Raw genomic sequence first — 14,586 nt, 5'->3', positions numbered from 1 at the left:
GTTGTATACTTGAGGGTAATGTCTGGTCCTCAGGGTCTAGAGTTGCAGTCAGGAGCTGGGAAGGCAAGAGCTGGGAACAGAACTTGGGTCTCCTGGGAGAGTAGCTCACACTGTCACCCACCTCTCCAACACCTTACTTCTTTCTGGCTACTGTGTGGACAAGCCTGTATCTATGTGTGGCTAGAAGCGTGTGAGTGCTGGTGCTCCAGTCCAGAGAATCAGATCTTCTGGAGCTGGCGTTTCAGGCAGCTTATGAGGCACCACTGTGGGTGCTGGGAACCACAGTTTAGTTTTGTAGAAGAGCAAGAGATGCTCTTAACTGCTGAGCCATCTCTCCAGTCTGCCTCTTTAATAATAATAATAATTATTATTATAATAAATATAAATTATAAATATCAGTATTATTATTTTAGATAAGGTCTCCTGTTAAGCTCTAGAACTCATTGTGTATACCAGGCTGGCTTCACATTCACCAAGATCCTCCTGCCTCTGCTTCCAGAGTGCTGGGGCTAAAGGCATGTGCCACCACACTGAGCAAAAGAAATCTTTTAAGATTTATTTTTATTTTGAATAGTAAGGTTAGTCTTAGGGCTGCCAAGATGGTTCAGTGGATAAAGGTGCTTTCTGTCAATCCTGACAACTTGAGTTCAATTCCTGAGACCCATCTGGTGGAATCAGAAAACTTGACTCCCACCAGTTGTCCTCTGACCCCCCACCACCACACACACACACATACATGCTATGGCATACACAGACACACAAACATATAAATAAAATATAGTAACATTTAAAAAAGATTAATTATAAGGTGTCTCATCACTAAGATTAAAGTCCACTTTAATTCTAAAGGCCAAACTTTTTTTTCCAAGACAGGGGTTCTCTGTGTAGCCCTGGCTGTCCTGGAACTCACTCTGTAGATCAGGTTGGCCTCAAACTCAAAAATCCGCCTATTTCTGCCTCCCAAGTGCTGGGATTACAGGCGGTGCCACCACTGCTCAACTAAAGCCCAAACTTTAACCGTCGGAAAGCACACAACTCCTGCCTTCCTTCAGTTTCTAAGATTGTGCTTGTGCTGTATGGACCATTCGGACAAAAGGCACTAGAATGTTATCACCCTGGGTGGGATGGATGGTTCAGTTCTCCAAATACACTATGAGTATGTATTTTAGTAAGAAAAATAACAAACAAACAAGGCGTTCCTTAGATGGTGTTACTAGAGAATGTCCGTGGGTTAGAAAAATCACTAATCCTAGAGCAAAGAATTTTATTTTCATTTCCTGATAAAGAAACCAAAGATTAAGAGGAAAAGGGATCAGAGCTCAACCCAAAGCCCTGTCCAATCATGTACAACCATGTGACAGCAAGAGTTTACCAAAAGAGATGTAGGTTTTCCACGAGAGGGGTTGGGGGATGAAGAGGGGTAAGCAGGGTCATACTGTCATACAGGCAGGCTGGACTTGAACTTGAGATCCTCTGGTCTCAACTTCTCTAGCCTTTGACTCCAGGCATCCACTGCCATCCCTAGCTAAGAAATAGTTTTGTTTGGTTTGGTTTGGTTTTTTGGAGACAGGGTTTCTCTGTATAGCCCTGGCTATCCTGGAACTCACTCTGTAGACCAGGCTGGTCTCGAACTCAGAAATCCACCTGCCTCTGCCTCCCAGAGTGCTGGGATTACAGGCATGCGCCACCACCGCCCTGCCAAAGAAATAGTTTTAAGAGTAAAAATCCCAGCTGAGAATTGCAGTACCCATCCAGAAGGCCAGCACTAGGAAGGCACAAGTGGGAAGGTGGCTGTCAATCAAAGGAGTTCCAGGTTGTGAGACCCTGTCTCCAAAACAGACCCTTTCTCATAATTCTAACTCGATAGACAGACAGATAGATGGATGGATAAATAGATAGATAGATAGACAGATCACATACGTGCAAAGCAATTAGAACCAAGCATCCTTCACCTTGGATCAGGGAAGGAAAAGCAAAAGGCCTAACAATTTTAACTTAAGTTTCTCAGGAATCTCAAAATGGCCAAGAGCATTGTCTAAAGTCAGCCTTCACAGGAGGCCGCTGGGATACAGCCACAGCTGAGGCAGGGGGCAGCGGCTGGCTTTGAAAACAGACAGAGCTATATTCAGGATAGATCCCAGCCAGTCTCACCTGCGGCTTCACAGGTTCCCAGGTGTGGGAAGAAGCTGTTTCCAGATGCAGATGCCCAGGCTTCCTGTATCTACACCCTGCTGCAGGCCTCAATACTCAGAGCTGAGCCCAGAAGATCTCAGGGAAGGATGAAGCATTTGCTTGGACTGATAGGTTTAAGTGCTAAGACTTCAGATAGTTTAAGTCTATCTAAACTAAAATTTCCAATCCTTTCAAATTAGCAGCAATAGGAGCCAGACAGAGGACTCAGTAGAGAGCATTTGTTGCTCTCAAAGGACCCAGAGTTCAGTCAGTCCCAGCACCACTGTGGCTGGGGAATCTGACAGGCTCTTCTGGCCTTCTCAGGCATAACATGCACATGGTATACAGGCATTGGTACCTGCAGGCAAAGTACCACCCATGCAGACACACACACACACACACACACACACACATAAAAATTTTTAAATGGCAGCAATATAATTTTCTGGAAAAAGAACAGTGGAGATAGGAAAAACAATTTTCTTCATAAAATCTTTCAGAGAAAAGTTGATTATTTCAGACTTATAAATTAAACATTTACTTTTTCTTTTCTTTTCTTGTTTTCTTGAGACAGGCTTTCTCAGTGTAGTCCTAGCTGCTCTGTAACTATCTCTGTAGACCAGGCTGGCCTCGAACTCTTTGAGATCCGCCTGCCTCTGCTTCTGCCTCTGCTTCTGTCTCCTTGAATGCTGGATTAAAGAGGTGTGCCTTCACTGCCAGTCCTAACATCTACTTTTTAAACAAAACAACTCATAGTGAAATAGACATTTTCTTTCAATTTAAAACTAATTCAGTATGTTCTCATAAAGTCTTATTAATTTGAAGTTAAATTTTAAAATATCAAATTTACCATCTCTTCAGGAATAAAATAGCTCACAAGTGTATTACAGCACAGAATTAAAAGGTTTAGGACAGGATGGGGAGTCATAACACTTTCAGCACTTTTACATATACAATTTTTGAAACTCTAAGAACATGAAGCTGATGATAAGCATTAAACATATTACAAAATAGCAAGGTTTCTTTCAACTTTTAAAATATGCTGGGGAAGGACTCAGAATGATTTGTCTTCTATTCAGTTTGCTTTAAGAATAAAGGCCAGTGATAACAGAAATAATGGTTTTTGCTACACACATACACAAAAACACCCTAGTCAATAAGCAATTTCAATTAATCAATAATGATAAAACAACCATTACAAGTCATTTGCATTTTGATACCAAATCCATACCATCTTCAAATATCAAGACTTTCTTAGGCACAATTATAAATGACTGGATATCTAAAAACAGAGCTCTATTTTAGCCAGACAAAAGCAAGGGACCCTTGGTAAGAAGGAGCCTCGGCGTGACGGCTGACAGAAGCCAGTGCTGACCAAGTCACCGGATTACCCCGTTGCTCTGCAACTGCGGGTAGCTCTTCACTAACTGCTCTGTAGACTGGACCACCTCTGCCAGCAGCCTCCAACCTGCGACCAGGCAGGGCACAGGAGCACCAGTGCACGAATGCATTCGCACGCGCGCGCACACACACACACACACACACACAGCCCCAAGGTCTGAAAGAAGTGTGGAAAAAAAAAAAGAACTAATAAAAGAAGTCAAATGAACTCTCCACACATGCCCACACTGGGGTTGGAGGTGGCAGGGCCACACAGCAATTTCAACATAAAACAACACCCAGGTGGGGTCAGTTGTGGCCTCAAGAAACAGCCTATCCTTGAAAAGAAAGAAGTCCCTGATTTGGAAACTTAAGTTTACTACACGAAAGAAAAAGAGAAAACAAAAAGTTTTAGAGCTGATGGCACCAAAACAGAACCAAAACTTGAGTTCGTTTACAGGATAGGCCAAAGCCAAACTATGTTCAGACTCCTCCACAGTCGTCCCCCCACCCCCGGCTGTAGCAATAACTTTAAGTTTCCACAAAACCCCATGGTTTCTACTCTAGAGTGACAGCTAAGGACATCACATAAATCGATCAGCAGTATCTGAACGAATTAGCTAGCCATTGCTCCTTAAACTGCAGGTAGACCTGGCTGCAAGCCGCCCAGCCCTCCAGGTCCTTCCTCCCGACTTTGAATGCTTACAACCGCCTGTCAGCCGAGGTCTCCCCCAAGGCTTCAGTCGGTTTTAACCGGACAAGTGACCAACTAAGAGGGGTAAAGTCCTACAACTGAGGGCAGGGGACTGCTCCGGAAGCCTGCCTGGTCCTGCCCCTCTCCCTGACAGTCTGCTCTCTACTTACTACTTACTACCTTCCAGCCGGAGCTGTCCAGACAGGGAGACTGAGGACCCAAAGGAGTCCGGGAGGAAAGGTGGAGGTGATAAATGCACCCGCACGGCTCTTTGGTGGGGTACCGGATTAAAAAAAAAAAGAAAGAAAGAAAGAAAAAAAAAAAGAGGGGAGGCCGATGGACACAGACTTTGCAATAGAAACAGCACCTGAATTTACCTCCTCCCTTTCCCACCCCCGAAAGCCCAGTCACTAACTAATACAGCTAAGAAAAATCCCTTGAAAACTTTTCCAAACCGGAAGAGAAGGCTTCTCCCCGGGCCCCGGAGCTCTTGGGGAATGGGCTGGAGTTGGCAGCCCCGTCGGGGATCGTGGGGAGTGGGGTGGGGCGCGGGCGAGGGGTGCAGGGGCGGAGTACCTTGAACGGACAGGAACTGGCAAAGAGTTTCGAGCCAGCCGAGTGCTCTCCCCCACGCCCTCGGGGGTCCCGGGCGCTAGGACCGGGGCTCCCCGGAGAGAAGGCAGCCCCCAATTCGGGCCTAAAAGCAAACTTTCCGGGCCGCGGCTGCACCTGACTCCTCGCCGTCCCTCCACCCCCACGCCCGCCAGGCCGCCCGCCCCGCCCCGGCCAGGCCGCCCGGAGCGCCGTGGAGCGGGAGATAAATAAACCCAACAGTTACCGGAATCCGGGGGCCCCGTCAGCGTGATGCCCAGGGACGGGGTGCTGCCACACAGTCCCCACTCCAAGGCCCCGCCGCCCCGGTCCCCGCCGCCCAGCCTTCCGTCCCGCGGGAGAGCCTGGGGCCGGCGCAGGATGCAGCCCGCCCGCCCGCCCCGAGGCCCCGGGGGACCCCAGGGGCGCGGGAGGCCTGTGGCGCGGGGGCAGGGCGCGGCCGCCGCGGGGCCCGAGGCCTAGGGCGCCCCCCTTCCGCAGCACTCCCAGGTCCTGGCCCGCGCAGGCCGCGCCGCTCGCCGCGCTCAGTCCGCCGCCGGAACCCCCGCCGTCGCGGCCCGCGGGCGTCCCCGAGGCCCCCGGTGTCCCATCCCCCGCCACCCCAGCGCCGGCCCCACTCACCCTTTCATTCTCCGCCCGCGGCCTGGCGTGGGCCGGCGAATCCCCGGCCTCACGTAAGCGCGCTCGCCGCCCGCCCTGCCTGCGCGGCCCAGCCCGCCGCCCTACGGGAGCCCGGGGATGTGGGCCGGGCCTGGGGCCGCCTCTGCTTACCTTTCAGCTGCTTTTTTTTTTTTTTTTTTTTTTTTTTGATTTTTTTTTTTCCTCCTTCCTCCCCCACCCCCTCCCTCTGCTAGGCTGACAGATCAGAGAGGCGCTGGCAGTGGACTTAGGAAGCTCGGATGGTACTGCTCCTTCCCTGGGCTTCAGCAAGAGTCTTTCCCTGTCTAACAAGAGGGGTGAGGATCATATTTTTATTTTGGAAACTAGAAAGTGCTCCCAGGGTCGGTGATCATTAAGGGGAAATCCCTGAATATACTCTCCAGCCAAGAAGGCAGGGCTGCCCGCCTGCACTAGAAGAGGCAGCAGCCTCCTACAGCACCACTACAGGCACTGCGAGGACATAACACCACAGAGCAGTTCCTCTGCCCTCCGAAACGACAACTTTCCTACCATCTTGGAGGCAGAGGAGAGAGGGGCCAAGAGGAGAAGTGCACCGGCTCCGGATAAAGTACAAATGTCTACCTCTCATCTCTGGAAAAAGTCCATACTTGAGGAAATGCAGGGAAGAAACAGAAACGAGGTCATGTACTCCGTGGTGGGGAATGTTTCTGCACCTTCTGATGGAAAGAAATCTTTACAAGACACAGGTTTTACGATATTATTGTTTTCCATGTTAACGTTTTCCACGAGGGTGACAATGGCAGCTTTTTTATTTTTCGGGCTAATAATGACTTTTCTCTATGGTAGGTCCAAGTTCTGTATCTGGTGGCCAGTCTGTAAATTGGCACTTCAGGGACTTAGAGGTCACTATATTGTCCTTATTTAATGCTCGTTTATGTTGTATGTATTCGTACTTATGTCTTCATGGGTTAGAGTTAAGATTTTGCGGTTTGGGTATCCGAGGAACTGAGGCTGCTGCGAATCAATTGTGAAGAGATGGCTTTTGTCTTCTCTCAAAGCAATGTAAGTAAAATCTATTGACTGCCCAGAAAGGGGTAATACAGCTGTTTATTTTTCCCGGTGCAAATAGAAGTGCTGTGTATTTAAACCCTCAGTACAGCTGAGCAGGCCTGTTAATCTATCGGCCCACGAAGGAAGATAACTCCTGTAACCCTAGCAACGGATTGAAAGAGGCCTTGAATTTTCTTCAAGTAAAATTATTTATTAAAAATTATATCTAAAGAATTTCTTTTAGTTTGCGTAGATTATTTAATGTTTAGGTCTTTGGTGCACTGCATATTTTGCTGCCGGCTTCTTGGAACACAGAATTTGAGGGGTGTGTTTCTTTGCCCTAGTGTTGAAATGTTAAGAATTTCCAGTGTAGTGTCAGCCTGTTGAGCAACTTTATACACTGCAAAGATGTCATAGGTTTACTTTTTTTTTAAATGATATTTTATTTTATGTGCATTGGTGTTTTGCCTGCATGTATGTCTGTGCGAGGATTTGGGGTCCACAGGAACTGGAGTTACAGACAGTTGTGAGACCTGCCGTGTAGGACTTGAAGTTGGGTCCTCTGGGCGAGCGGCCAGCGCTCTTAACCACTGAGCCATTTGTCCAGCCCCAGAATCCCTTCCCCCTTTTTGTTTTTATTTTTGTTTTGTTTTAATGATCGAACTTTAGCACATAAACAGGATCAAAGTAAAACTGCTCTGGGCCCCGGGAGGCAGCCGGGGACTGCGCGGAGGCAGGCAGCCTGGGACTGCTACAGACTGACGGAACTGCAGTGGACAGTCTCTGGCAAAGGTTAGAGGGAGAAGGAAGGGCCTGGCAGGCTTTTTGTATGCTGCAAGGGAATAAGGAATTTTCATTTAAAATTCACTGCAAAGCATTTTAGGAGTAATTGATGTTTAAAATGCCTATTTCTGAGTTATGACTTTAAGATGAATTCAGATAGTATTTGTCTGAGGAACTTTATCATCTAAATTTGAGTACAAAATCTTCTTTGAGTTTTTCCTCCTTCATTGATGGAAAAAACTGTAGGCATTAAAAATGAACTAGTTCTTCTCACCTTGGAAACCTTACTTGTAAGGTTGTGTGATATTTACCGTTTTGTTGTTGGTTTGGTTTAGTTCGGTTTGGAGAAAGGAACTTGCTATATAACCCAAGTGGCCCTGGACTTCATGTAGTTCAGGGACTCATAGCCTTCTGCCTCTCAGGTGCCAGTATCAGTCACACCACACCGCCCAGACCAGCATTATTCTGTCACACTTGGACATAAAGCACAGTGCTCATAACAAGAAAATAAGTGTCCATTTCAGACCACGGCAGACCTAAGGCGCATGCATGTTGGAGCGGGTTGTCCTTCCGTGTGTCTTACTTTATACAGCCGGGAGGGGGATGGGGTTGAGAGTTTCTCTGTGTAGCCCTGGCTGGCCTGGCGCTTACTCTGTAGACCAGACTGGCCTCGAACCCAGAGCTCTATCTTCCCTCTCTGCCTTCCGACTAGCTAGACACTTTAATGTATGTGTTATTTTATTCTCTCTTCTGGTTCTGTTTGGCTTGAGTCAGTCCTACTATGTAAGCCTGACTGGTCTGGAACTCACTATGTGGACTAGGATGGCCTTGAATTTACAAAGATCCCCTTGCTTCTACTGCCTGGGTGCTGGAATTAAAAGTATATAGTACTATATCTCCCCCACCCTTTTTTTATTTTATTTATTTATTTATTTATTTATTTATTTATTTATTTGAGGAAGCACCTTCTCTAGAGTCCAGGCTGGCCTTGAACTCCCTTTGTGGCCCAAAGAAGTCTTGTGTTCATAATCCAACCCTTCTGCCATAACCTCTCAAGTGTTATAATTACATGCACCATGGCATCTTGTTAGATCTACTTCTTGCTACTAGTGGTTTTAGTATTGTAAAAACAGAGTACTTCATTGTGAATATTATAGTGAAGTTATTAAGAAAATGAGAATTATATTCTGTCTTTAAAAGATCTCTTTTAGGCCAGGCAGTGGTGGTGCAGGCCTTTAATCCTAGCACTTGGGAGGCAGAGGCAGGTGGATTTCTGAGTTCAAGGCCAGCCTGGTCTAGAGTGAGTTCCAGGACAGCCAGGGCTACACAGAGAAACCTTGTCTTGAAAAAAAAGAAAAAGAAAAAAAAGAAAGAAACCACTGACAATAGAAATTGTTATTCAGGTTTACTGAGATTTTTGTTTTGCGGGAGCTTGTTTTGGGGGTTGTGCTGTTTTCTTTCTTGAGATGGGGTCTCAAGAACCCTAGGCTAGCCTTAACCTGTATTTAGCCGATCCTCTTGTCTCTACCTTTGAAGTGCTAGGATCATTGATGTTTACCACCATTGCTCTCTCTTCTTTCTTCTGGACACACAGGTTGACCAGATGTCTGGTCTGGACTCCCTCTCACCTTCCCAATATGAGGTGTCACATCTAGCATATTTAAACTCTTCTAAAAGCAGACTCCACACTCATGCCTGTGCTCTCAGTAGCAGGAGGCTGAGGCAGGAGGATGGAAAGTTCCAGAGACCTTGGTTGAATGGATGGATGGGCATCATCCAAGCACAGAGTTGCAGTTACTTCAGAGGCTGGGCAGCATGTGCCAAGCCCTGTGCTGGCCTGGCCACTGTGGTGCACCACACAGACCTGGTGTCTGTACTAAGTTCATGCTCTATGTGGTAATCTCCCCACCATGACTGCAGGAGAGGGGCTGTGCCTATCAGTATCCACTGCACCCCAGCCTAGGCAGCCAACCCCAAAAGCCCTGAGGTGAATAAGTGGCAGGTAGTGTGCCTAAATTCTACATTAACATGACCATAGCCGCTTTCACTCTAAGCCTTTCTGTTTTAGAAATGGCCATTGGTAGTGTTTCTACCTAAAACAAAGATTTGGGTTTTATTGTGGTTACTGGGTCTTGTAAGAGGTATAAGCATTGAATAGAGCAGACAGACAGGTGATGGCTTTAGATTACTTCAGTGTGAAATACACACACACACACATGTTAAGGTAAACATGATGGTACACATCCTCAAAACCAGCAACTGGGTAGGCAGAGGCAGATGGATGTCTTCAAGTTCAAGGCCAGCCTGGTTTATATACAGGAGTTCTTAGTGAAACCCTCATTCTACTTAGGTAGGTAGGTAGATTGATATAGCTATCTCTGATTCAAATGTAGTCAAAGTACAGATTAATCTAAATTCTAACCCTTATCCAGGACCACTCAGACCTGAGAACTGTTACCTAATCTTATGCTAAATAAGAAAGAGGTCTGAGAGTTGCTGGGAGCCCTGCTGGGTTCTTTAGTCTCCTCAGAGCTCAGCAGGTGCCCTTCCGGAACTGGGTGGCCAGTGGCTGTGCTAACAGCAGGCCCTTTTCAATCCACAGGCAGAGAATGCGACATCCTTTCTCCTGATGTTAAGAAAATAACTCTCTAGCAGAAGTCACATCTTAAGTGATCATTGGGTGTTTTTTGTTTTATTTTTTTTTTTTTTTTATTAAAGCCTCAAAGCAAGATGAAAGATTGAATTTAAGTAGAATTAGCAATGACAGTCTTTTCTGTAATTTATAATGAGAAAAAAAAAGTGTCCCCAAAGTGATGGTTAGTTAAATACTGTAGTAAGGAGAGAAATCCATTGAGACCTCAGGATAATAAGCAGGGGTGAGCAGGAAGGTGACACTGTTCATTTCTGTGACATTTCTGGCTAAACAAGCTTTTGTAGACCCGCTGGGAATGTAACCACTATTTCCATGGGAAAATAAATTCCAGGTTCCAGACAAGTAATTTAGAGATGTTGTGGAACACGGCAACTAATAAGTTTAGACTCCTGTGCTCCAGAGTCCCCATCACTCCATTTTGATAGATGGCCAAAGTTCAGTAGTAAGGGGAGATGGGGTAAATCCACTCCTGTGGGTAAAATGAAGATTAACTCTGACCATAGCTCAGAGGAGAAGACTGCCAAAGACAGAAACGATTGTAGTACAGAGGAAAGGGAAACCTCTGCGACTCAAATGAGACCATTCACCTTTATTCTGTATGTAGTGCAGCTCCTGGGTGTCACGTGATATTATAGATATTTGTGGTTTGTTTTATTTAGTTTTTCTTTTAAGATTTTATTTATTTTATATATGTGATGAGTACACTGTAGCTATCTTTATACTCCAGAAGAGTGCATCTGATCTCATTACAGATGGTTGTGAGCCACCATGTGGTTGCTGGGATTCGAACTCATGACCTCTGGAAGAGCAGTCAGTGCTCTTAACCCCTGAGCCATCTCTCCAGCCCATTTAGTTTTGTTTTGCTCTAGTAAGAGAAAAACGGTCTCGGACTAGCCTGGGATTAACTCTGTCAATCAGACTGGCCTGGAAACTGGCAATCCTTGAGTCCCAGACTCCCAAGTGTTATTACCGGCATTCATTAACCATCATGTCTAGCTGTTTTTTGTTTGTTTGTTTTTTTTAAAGACTTAAAACCAGCTGGGGGTGGGGGGGTGGTGGCGCACGCCTGTAATCCCAGCACTCTGGGAGGCAGAAGCAGGCGGATTTCTGAGTTCGAGGCCAGCCTGGTCTACAGAGTGAGTTCCAGGACAGCCAGGGCTATACCAAGAAACCCTGTCTCGGAAAAACCCAAATTCAAAAAACCAAAAAACAACAACAACAACAAAAAAAAAGGTGTTGTGGTTTAACCGAAATGCCACACCACACGCTATCATACTTACTGGGCTTTTTTTGCCCACTGATAACCTTGTAGGAAGTGATTAGATGATAAGGGTTCAGACTTTGTAGGTGGATTGATCCACTGGTTGTTCATAATCTGATAGCATTATTGAGTTCAGATTGGAAGCAGCGGGCCACTGACAGACTGCCAAGAGGATATGTATCTTGTCCCCAGTTCCTGGCTGCCTGGATATAAGCAGCTTTACCCGTACACCCATCTACCATGATGCTCTACCTCACTATGGCCTAGACACCTCTGAGACAGTGAGCCAAAATAAATCTGCCTACCTTTTCAATTGTTTCTGGAATTTGGCAAATCAAAGGAAGTCTAAACACAACTGGGTTGATCCTAAAGTCCATGAAAGAAGATTCTAAACATTGTTTACCTATGAGTCAAAAAGAATGCTTGGATCTAAAGAGAAATGTTTAAGAAAGAAAGAAGGAAGGAGGTGCTGCAGAGAGGGAAGGAGGAACAAAAGGTGTCAGGGGGGTTTTGTTGACGTTGTCTTTGCTGTATTTTGAGACAGGCTCATACAGCCCACAATGGCCTAAAACTCTATTTGTAGCCAAGGTTAGCCTTGAAGTTTTGATCCTTTGGCCTCCATGTATAGAATCCTGGTGTTACTGGCGTGGACCAACATGCCCGGTGATGCAGGGCCAATGATAGGACTCTGGGCCTCGTGCCTGCCCCATGAGAACTTTGCTGTTCCCAGTCAAGCTATCTCCTCAGCCCCAAGAGGAGTACTTCTCACACAGTAAGCCCCAGTTGTTCATAGCTTATTTTAAATATTGGTACAAGTGGAATTTGATTCAAAGGGTAACTTTTTTTTTCTTTCCCTAGTTTTGCTATCACTATAGATGGCTCTGAAACATAACAAAAATTTCGTAAGAATGTCTTTCCTTAGCTGGCCAGTGGTGGCGCACGCCTTTAATCCCAGCACTTGGGAGGCAGAGGCAGACAGATTTCTGAGTTCGAGGCCAGCCTGGTCTACAAAGTGAGTTCCAGGACAGCCAGGGCTACACAGAGGAACCCTGTCTCAAAAAAACCAAAAAAAAAAAAAAAAAAGAATGTCTTTCCTTATACAAGTTTCCTTTCAAATCATTGGGTGTTTAGGGCTGGCAGGCGACAACACGTGGTGGGGACCCAATCTTTCAACTGGGAAAATAAAGTAAATCTTCCTATAGTCATAAACCATTTCTGTTTCCACAGGAGTTGTATATCTATTCTAAATGTATTAGGAGCAATTATGTAATTTACTACCAACAGAATTTATCCTTCAGATGTTGCAACAATGGGTCACCTCCGTTTGTGGTAGGACACACAGGTGCTTCCTGTTGCCCAGCCCAGGACGATGTTAACATCAACCTCAGAGATGGCCGTTGGGCCAGCCTGGAGCCAAATGGTAGCCACCGTTTCTGTATTGAGGAGGTAGGGAGAACTGTTTCTTAAAATTTATTTGTTTCTGGTTTTCAGACATTATCACACTATATAGCTATATATCACACTATATAGTAGTTACTAGTGGTCAGATAAGTTATCACAAGTAAGGATGCCTACCACTGAGAGAAACTAACAAAACAGTTCATGGCAGCTCTGGGTAGCCTGATACTATGTACCCCACGCAGGCTACAAAATCACAGTAACCCTCCCATCTTAACTTGACTAACACTGGAATCAGAGGCAAGTACCCCTGTGCCCAAGAGCAGGACTGGAGAGGGAGCCCAGCCGTTAAGAGCACACCAAAGGACCTGGGTTCAATTCCAAGCACTCACACAGTGTCGAATGACCATCTATAACTCTAGTTCTAAGGGATCCTACACCTTCTTCCGGCCTGTGTGGGCACCAGGCAAGCATGTGGTACACAGACCTACATGTGTGAAAAACACCCATATTCATAAAATATAAATAAAACTTAAGAGCAGTAAATCTGAGTGCTCTATACAACTGTAGTTACTAGTGGTCAGATAAGTTATCACAAGTAAGGATGCCTACCACTGAGAGAAACTAACAAAACAGTTCATGGCAGCCCTGGTAGTACACAGGCAGGTAAGACTGGGAGTTCAGAAGTTCAAGACCAGCTTGGCTGGCATAGGGTAGTTCTCTTGACAGTATGTTTACTTAGCATGCAAAAAGCCCAGGGTTCAGTCCCTAGCACTGTAAAAACCGTGTAGCAATCTCCACCTTTAATCCCAGCAGATAAAGGCAAGAAGATCTAAAATTCAAGGTCTTCACCAGACACACCCAGAGACTTTCCCAAACCATGTGGGGTTGGGCATGGGAGAAGGGAAATAGAATGGCCCCTACCATTCTAAGAAATACCATGTAACTGTTCTTGTGGGCCATTTGTCTTTTTTGTTTGTTTGATTGATTGATTTTCCCAGTCAGGGTTTCTCTGTGTAGCCCTGGCTGTCCTGGAACTCACTCTGTAGACCAGGCTGGCCTCGAACTCAGAAATCCATCTGCCTTTGCCTCTGCCTCCCAAGTGCTGGGATTAAAGGTGTGGGCTACCACTGCCTGGCCTTCATTTGTCTTCCTTGCTACTGTTAGAAGGAAATTTCTGTGTTCTTCAGATCAAACACATATGTGTGTATACATATATAGTGTACATATGTATTCCAATATGGAATCTTTGTTTTCTGCTGGAGTAGTATACTGTACAGAGCCATATTGGGGCAGTCGTGCACAGGTCAGAGTTTGACTTTGGTCAAGGTTAACTTCTCCCAGATTGCCAGGATCCTGCTCCACCTAGGGTGGAGTGCTCAAGTAAAGGTTAAGTTCATTGTTCCTCGTGGTCTAGGAATTCCTGAATTAAGCAGGTGACCCACCCAGCTGCCTGAGCAGTCAAGACGAGGACCTCCAAGAGAAGCTAGACAACTTCCACCGGAACTCAGCCTGGAGTCTGGGGGGAAGGGTTTGCCCAAACTGTTAAAAGGTCTGGCGCCATTAAAGTTTCTGGCTTTGATCAGTGAATATTGTCTTAGCCATACTTCTTTTCGCCCCTTCCCTTCCCTATTTATCCCTCAGCTTCTGTTCCAGAAACCCACTTCGTAATAGCTGCAGGCAGCTATGGAACAGTATACTACTGTTCTCTTTTGAGAATATCTTAGCTGAGATGAGAAAAACTTAAGATTCTTTAAAGATATATTTATTTTATGTGTCCGAGTGTTTTATCTACATGTATGTAAATGCAATTGCCCTTAGAAGCCAAAAGTGCTGGCGCTGGACCCTGAGTCTGGAGTTAGAGTCCTTGTAAGCCAACATGTATGTGCCAGGAAAGAAACTGGGTCCTTCTTCCACCAGAGGGTAAGAAAAAGTGAAAGCGCTGGGCAGAGGTGGCGCATG

The 14,586-nt window shown here is 45.9% G+C and overlaps 1 protein-coding gene and 1 long non-coding RNA gene across 10 annotated transcripts in view; one reads left to right on the top strand and one right to left on the bottom strand.

The window, feature by feature from the left end:
* Positions 1 to 5,565, bottom strand: part of Ino80d (INO80 complex subunit D) — a 61,644-nt gene extending 56,079 nt beyond the window's left edge. For 2 of the 9 annotated variants that reach the window (XM_052191916.1, XM_052191919.1), the window contains exon 1: positions 4,823 to 5,001. The gene's annotated coding sequence lies outside the window, so the exon portion shown is untranslated. Of the gene's footprint in view, positions 1 to 4,822; positions 5,002 to 5,084; positions 5,175 to 5,479 lie in introns of those variants that run through there. The other 7 variants (XM_052191914.1, XM_052191917.1, XM_052191921.1 and 4 more) reach the window with 7 other exon arrangements.
* Positions 5,566 to 9,524: 3,959 nt separating this feature from the next.
* LOC127692035 (uncharacterized) lies at positions 9,525 to 14,214 on the top strand. The gene is made up of 2 exons (XR_007979408.1): positions 9,525 to 12,672; positions 14,042 to 14,214. It is a non-coding gene; the product is annotated as an uncharacterized LOC127692035 (long non-coding RNA).
* Positions 14,215 to 14,586: the final 372 nt, after the last annotated feature.

This window comes from Apodemus sylvaticus, chromosome 9 (genome assembly GCF_947179515.1).
Source record: "Apodemus sylvaticus chromosome 9, mApoSyl1.1, whole genome shotgun sequence".
Taxonomy (NCBI): domain Eukaryota; kingdom Metazoa; phylum Chordata; class Mammalia; order Rodentia; family Muridae; genus Apodemus; species Apodemus sylvaticus.
The sequence above is the reverse complement of the archived record's forward strand: the minus strand, read 5'-3'. Positions and strand labels throughout refer to the sequence as shown.